Raw genomic sequence first — 8,663 nt, forward strand, 5'->3', positions numbered from 1 at the left:
ATTTGTATAACAATAATAATTATGATTGGTATTTTATCCGGGGCGACTTTATTTTTTATCCATGACTTAAGTCTAAAATATACTACCATAAGTGCTACACCGCGCGATGGATATGATATATTATTTTTATTTTACTATATATATTTTACCATTAACGACCGTTGGCAATTTCGAGTAACGTAATATTATCCCTGCAGTAAAACTTAGTTTAGGAGATAATCGTTTTAGAAGATTGATTTATGACTATTGGCGGTGGTGTTGGTCAATCGACGTAAATTGATTAGTTTTAAGATTCGTAATAGGTACGCCAGAGATAATTTATCATACATATATATTATTATGTACTACGTATTGCGTGCCTGCCTTATTATGTCCTCGTAATGCATGCGATGGACAAATCGTTCGAATCGATATTAATGTCGTCAGTCCTTTAATTTTTCTATTAATTTTCTTCTCGGAAAGTCGAGAGGTTGTTTAGGTTCAATAAAGTTTTCGTCAGTCATTAATGCATACATATTTGAGTTGGGTACTTTGGCTAACTTTCGCCTAATGCTATAATATGATCCTTATTATATAATATATATACAATACGTCTTACTCACACAGTCACGCGTTAGCAATCAGCTTTTGTTCGTGTGCAATAACTATACATAAGTCGGTATGTGTTTGAGTCTATTGTATGAGAAATACTTGACAAAAAAAATCCCTATTCCTACATTTTCTAACGTCTGTTTATTCAAAATAAAATAACCTAAAATAATATAGATTATCACCTGTTTTATTAGTGAAATAAAATAGGTTTCTACAAACCCTAAACAACTTAAATTTATAATGTTATGCATATTCATATAATTAATGAACCAAAAATTATACATTAAAATGTATTTATTACTTGTATAGTTGTATGTACATAAAAAGGTGGGTAAGCGGATAAGTGGATATGTCGCTCTGCTGTACAGTAGGTTACAAGTGGGTCACTGTATAATGAATGGTATTAAATTTGAATTCAATGATATAATATCATTGTATACGAAAAACGATTCTGAGTCGAGACGGTTCGTCAGTGTGGATATTTTATATTATATTTATATTGTTACCTAATTAATTACCAATTACTTATTATTAATACGGTATCCAGAAACTTTAATTAATATTATAAAATTACAACAAAATATCTAAAATCGTTATTCTTGGTTAGATTTTTTGGTTACAGAATAACACACTTACGTGGAACCTTGTTTTAAATCTTCAATCCATAGTTATAAAAGTTGAACATTTTATTAAACGTTAGAAACAAAATAATTATTAAATTTTAAATGTGATGAATGAATGTTGTCAAAAATCGAACTTTAAATGCTTATAAAAAAAATTGTGGTTATATTTTTAATATTTTTCAACTACTGTTATAACAATATATTAGGAGACTTGTATTACATTTTCACGCTTTTTAACCCAACAAATAAAATCGTATTGACAGTTATAAAAAAAAAACTAAAAAATTGAAAATTGAAAATGTCCGTAAACAGCTCTAAAAAGTCAAAATGTTTTGAAATTGTATCAAGTTTAGTATACGAATTTATAAAATAAACATAATATGATATAAATTTCAAGTATCTCCAGTTATTCAACAAAATAAAAAATTGGTACATGAGAAATCGAGTGGGTATCCTGTTGTAAAAATTTGGCTTCCTTATAGACATTTTTTTTTTTGTTGATAAAGGTGATAACCTTATAAGGAATCTTTCATTACATTTTTAAATCTTAGATTTAAAACAAATAAGCAATTTCTAGCGAAAAATAATTTGTACATTTTCGTGATTTGTACGCCTTTAGTCAAAAAATTGTGGCTATATGTATTTTAAATATTTTTAAACTGTCATCGTAACAATATATTAGGAGCCTTGTATTACATTTTCAAGCTTTTCGACCCAACAAATAAAATTTTATTGATATTTATAGAAAAAAAAAACTAAAAAAATTGAGAACTGACAATGTCCGTAAACAGCTCAAAAAGAGTCAAATTATTTTCAACATTTTATCGTGTATAGAAAATGCTAATATAAACATTCAGTGAAATTTTCAAGTATATCGTTCTTTTGTACCCCTCCCCCAAGTACCTACTAGATTCACTTTCCTATCAGAAAAGATGCTGTTGAAGAAAATCGAAAGGATTCCTAATTTGTGGTAGTTTTGTAGTTTACCTAACGTTAATACTGCGTTCTAATTTCGTCTTCTTTATAGAAGCAGACAACCTGCATTGTGGTTTAAATGTTTTCGTTACAATTTTTCTTAGTCATTGTCCAGTTAAAATGCCGTAAAAAACTTAAAAACAAATATGTATAACTAATATTTATTACGATTATTTACACATCGATAAAATGGTGTACGAGCATACCAACAAATTAACACCCAACAGCGCTAAAATATTTTCACTTAACAACCCTTTAATTAAAATGTGTCTTAAATGACCCTCAAATTATGTTTATTTTCTATTATTGTTAAATATTTTCGTATAATAACTATAACCTTAAATAATATTTATTAATAATCAATTTAATGTCACGGATAATTTAAATTGGTATAATCACAAAAATACATACTATTATGTACCGTAATTACTAATTATGTTTAACACATTTTCCTAAATATTAATGAACTTGACGGATTCAAGGTTGTACAATTACATGCCCTAATTTTTTTATTTTCTACTTGAATAGTTATTAAATAATATAATATATATATACTTAATTTAGTATTTATATAGTATATTATTATAAGATTAGAAAGACCAGTGGTCAATTATTTTAGAACCCATTTAATAATACAGCTATTGATTATAGGTGTATACTCTGTTTGCATCCCATGAGGTCACACCACTGACCCCTATTTATATTTTTATCAATGACGTTATTATAATAATTTAAATGTATATATTATATGCAAGTGAAGGTATGTAATTTATATAAGTTATGCGAATTTACGACAAATCATAACAAAATAACTACATAATATGTAACATATTATGTTAATAAAATCTCGTGACCCTATACTATATTATAAATAATTATTCATCTATATGAAGATAATTATCAATGGATCATTGTCGCAGGTTCATAATATGTTCAGTTGGCACAAGTTCGTGATAAGCCAACTAGTTTTAACGTTTTTTTTTTTTTTAAATTTCTTATTCTCAGAGTAAATATTGAAAACTCATTATGGAGCAGTGGATAAAGCCACACAACCAACAAATAAAATACAAATTGTAATATTAATGATAAATTAAAAACATTTACTTAAATAAGTGACAGCTTACGGCTTATCTAAATATAATTTATGTTAAAAGTTATTATTTTTTAAGAAGTACGAACATACAGAATATTTGACTTTTTTTTAGGTAATACTAATATATACTATGTATATAATATATATATTAGCAAATCGAAATTCCAGTCCAATAAAAGTATCTTGTTTTTATTTAGTATCTAGGTGCTCGAAAGCGAGACATGTTACTCTATATATTTTCATCTGTAAAAGCTATCCACTTGAGTCTTGAATACATCATGTTTTTCTCCAGTTACATTTTATGATAACATGGTACCTACTGCGGTTATTTGCGCTTTGCAGTATAGAAATGGACTAATAATGGCGTTTAGATGGCATTTGACTAAGGTCTACAACTGTCACTGGTATGAAATATTTAATACCTATCACAAAAATGCATGTTTGTGTAATGCACAATTTTCTGTACCTAATCAATCAGTTTACACTTTACATAGTCACAATTTTCGGTACCTAATCGATCAGTTTACACTTTGCATACCTAGTCACAATAGTCGTAATATAACCAATACTGAATTCACCAACGAATAATAATATAATTATTGCGACTATTTTTTTTTTACACACTCGCGACCCGCCCATCTTATGACACAATATTGACACCCGTCGTTAGATATCGCAATAAATGTAATGAAACGGCTATTCGAACAATAACAATGGTCCCCTCGACAATGCAACAGATCACTCTCTCAAAGCGTAATATACGGTACATATTATGTATATATTTATGTTTACTATGCACGATGTAGTATGTAAGTACCTATATAACATTATGTCGGATCTATATTGATTTAAGAATAAAAACCTTTCATTTACTCACACAGTTTTCGAGAATATATCGACACGTCTTGTTTTGTTCTAAATGAAAAGAGTATAAAAATCTCTTCTGGTTAGCTAACGATGAGTACCTAAACATGAAACTCACCGTGACAGAACAACGAATATAATAATAATAATATTGTGATGCCTACTATTGATTAAGCAACGTATTGCAACGCTATATTAACAAACAAAACGTCATTATGTGGTTTACGACAATCGTGCATCTGCACCTGTTGCTATAATACCTCCGCTGGTTACACTAAATATTATAATATAATATCATAATAATCCGTCTATTTTTCAATAGCTAATTTCCAAAATAGTTCGGTTATTCTGTAAATCTAAACACAAATCGATCAACAACAATTATTATATATAGAGATATACACACATTTGGTGTTCAATTAACTTTGAAGATGACAGGCCTTTTGTTGGTTTTTTTTTTCCTCTAGTCCATCATACGATTTAAGGTAGAATACTTGACGCTAAATAATTCACCTGAAAAGTAATTAATCACAATCAAAAACTCGACTCAATAATCATTACCAAGACGTAAGACATATTATACTCGTGTAGATTATTTTCACAATACCTATGTCTATAATGAATCGTCGTCTATTAATATTTCATGTTTGACACTTCCTACATAATAATATTATGTTCATTGCATACGGTCGCTAACGAAATAGTTTTTAAGTACCCAATAACAGGTACTTTGTACTTTTTTTAAATTATGGAATCTTAAGGTTTATGTATTCATTCAGAATTTATAATTTTAATTATGTTATGCACGTTGCGGTAACAATAATATATGAATGTCAGTAAACCTCAATAGTAAATTGGCAACCAGTAAACGTACAACGAACATAAACCTATAAATGGCCACCTAAAAATTATGACGTACACACTTCAAAATTACAACCTACTACAATAGACATACAACTACTATTATAGCCGCCTATTTATTATAATTTATAGCATAATATATGTATTCGAGTAGTGAACAAAATATGTTATCAATAGACGATCGTAAAATATGATAATTGTTTCTAAACACATAAATCCCCGACGTGTTTTCATAAACGTACACGAATACGATTTTTAAATAATTAATCAATTAATAAATAAACCTGTGTATATACTACCTAGTGTGTGCCTATGTACTACCTATATGTAGTTATTTGTTGTTGTTGTTGTTGTTGTTGTTGTTGCTATTGTGTATACGGAGTACGGACTTAATTATTGTGAATATTTTAAAACTAATAAACAACTCATCAATTAAAGTGTTTAAAAATGATTTTTTTTTTATCATAACTTACAGAGTACAGACTACCTATGTATTTACAGTAATATTGAACTTATAGCCTAGGAACTACTTTTATCGTATTATATCTGTTTTAATATTTGTATGACAATAAGTCAATAACTGAATTGGTCTGAAATACATTATTATAGAATGTCATAGATTTAATAAAAAATTAATCAAAGTTATTTTGTGGTTTTGTGTTTTATTTATTCACTGATCTAAAGCATTTCCAATTAAAATAAAGTTTTATTTTTATAGTTACTCAAACTTTACCCATCACGTTATTTGTGTCCTATAAGATTCGCCATTAATTTTTTGTGAAAGCCCGAATTATATAATCATTATTATTTTGTTTTTAGATGTATTTAGTTAATTGTGTTAACATACAATATATTTTACAATCATTAATAACCTTTCGGGGGTAATGAATACTTTTTACATCTAATTAACTGAGGTCAATTGGTAAAAGTACGAAACTCGGATATTGTCCAAAAAACAGGAATACCTAACCTAGATAGTAGATATTATATTAAAGAAACTCATAAGTACTTTTACCACATAACTCCTTGGCAGTAGAAAAGCAAAGGAGTTGTTTCCCTTTCCCAAAAAATCATCACTACTTAATTAATTAATGTATTATATAAACTATAAGATATTAAGATTTAATTATACTGTACAATATTTTATGTAAGTATATATATAATAGATTGTATACATTTCTAATAATAATATTATATAATATATTGATTTGGAAAATAGTAAATTAAGTTTAGTACCTAGCTATAATTTACACTGATTCGGACATTTTATAAACAACAATGTAAACTTAATTATGTTGCTATAGACAGATGGTAGTCACAAAACGATAAGCCCTATAAATTATAGAGTTTCTGTTAAAAGTTTTCTGCAGATCTTTACTGGATCCACCACTGCCGGAACTACATTTATATTTTATAATATGTAGATTAATTAGATATGCATATATTATATATATCGTCTAGTTCATATGTTATATTATTATAGTTATAAATTAATATATTTAATGTACTTTGTACAATCGTACCTAATATTTCTTTTGAATTTTGAATTCGTAAACAGTTGAGTTGTAGACTAGGTATTCAATTATAGTTTACGTGGTGAATGACATTTAATTTGTAAATTTATATACATTTAAGTGTGTGTGTGTATGTGTATGTATGTGTGTCATTGAATCAAACAAGTGGTATAGAAGTATTTGAGCCGAATCCAAGACTCGTTCAATAGGAATTATTGTTATTTAACATCGAATACAATTGTGGAAGTGTATAATGAACATGGTACGCACTATTGTTAATATTTAAAAAGTACCGGTAGATTTAAAATATATAGGACAGGCGTGCATAACGATTATATGCAATATTGTATACGTATTTTGTTAATAATGTTATGTAGGTTTTCGTACTCTAAACAAGTGCGGCGATTCGGTGTAGAAAATGGGTTAGCTAGCCGATCATCCGAACAAATCCGCACGGTCTAAAACCTGTTATCCAACTACAATATTATGTCCGTCTGATTAAACCGCTTTAACGCGTATATAATATTGTCGAGCGGAAAACAGACGTAAAATGCATATTTTTTCATTTTGTTTTTTATACGTAAAGTTTAACACGTCATACTATTATCATGACATAATATACGAGTTAACTCGACTTATGGTTACCATAAATAACAACGCGGTTGTAAGATGACGTGAAACACAATATATTGTCAAAGTCAAAAATGTTTTACCATCAGTATAGGTATACAAGGATAGAATAATATGTGATAAATAATAGTATAGTCTTTAGGAAACAGTTAATTTAGGTATATCATGATACTCATCGTTTTTTTTTTTTTTAAATTGAAACCGGCGACATGTTGATTGAAGTTGAATGCAAAGATTTGTTATAATATGTTTTTAATAGAAATATTGTACCGTTATTCAAGAGTTTAGAGTGAAACGAATAATAATAATACAAAAACAGGTATTTTGTTTTCTTCGAAATTAATCGTGAGCGCGTAAAAATAATGAACTGCATTTTTTGAGTCGAAAAAAATAAACATGTTCTCTACGGAAGAGGGTGGAGCGTATGATAGTATTGCATTTTAGTCGGTGTCACGCGATGGCAATTCGTTTTGTAATTATTCACAATGACGTATTCGCTAGTTTTCCGGCACACACAAATTACAATAACAAACAACCGATCTGTGTATGACCATTGACCGACACCGGTGGCGAGATGAGGCTGTGATGAACGCGAGATGACTGTGCGTATAGTGTCTTCCTTGATTATTTTCGAAACGACCAGCTCTGCAGCCCACCCACGAAATGTATACATATATACGTCACAAATTATACAGTCTCGTAAATTTTGAATAATTGCGCCGAGTTCCGATTGATTAGAACGTTGAGACGTGTTGAGATCGAAACGCGACGCAGTGGCCTACGGGTCTCACCTAACCCGAATAGGTAGGTATAGGTGCTATAGCCCTAGCGTAAAATAAATGGATCAAATCCACGGTCGACAATTTTATACGACACAATAGATGTCCCGCCCGGCGTTTCCCGTGCCATAGTTTTGATTTTTTTTTATAAATGTATGTGTAAAAAGCGGGTAAGTGCAGCGGGGCGGAGTATGTCGGCGGTATTGGAAGTTTGTCCATCGTCCCTTCGGTCCTCGGACAGGGTAGTCAGTGTATTATGACAGTTTTCGATTTGAATGCATTGAATCGATGGAAAACGATTCTGAGCGGAGGATCAGTGTAACAATTAGTAATTATATATTTACATGTAGCATTATATATATTTATATATAGAAATTAGTATGTTTAGTGTAAATAATATTATATGATTTGAAATGAGATTCATAAACTATGTTTATGTTCAATAATAAATTGAATAAATATAAATTCATAAATTTTCATTTTTTTAGCGGTTATTTTAAAATTGTATTCGTTCCTATGATGAAAATGACCAATACGTGTGGGTCACGTCGGAAAAGTCATGGACACTCGGTTTACTTTGAAATATTGTTATTGTACGTATCTGTCTGGCATTATAATAACGTGTAGTCCAAAGTCAATAAATCTATATAGTAACCGGTTCGTAAAAACTCGTCCGGTTAGAATTCACAGCTTTGAGCTATTTATTGGTACCTACACAGCCACAACTTTGACG

Source organism: Metopolophium dirhodum, chromosome 7 (assembly GCF_019925205.1).
Source record: "Metopolophium dirhodum isolate CAU chromosome 7, ASM1992520v1, whole genome shotgun sequence".
In the NCBI taxonomy this organism is placed as follows: domain Eukaryota; kingdom Metazoa; phylum Arthropoda; class Insecta; order Hemiptera; family Aphididae; genus Metopolophium; species Metopolophium dirhodum.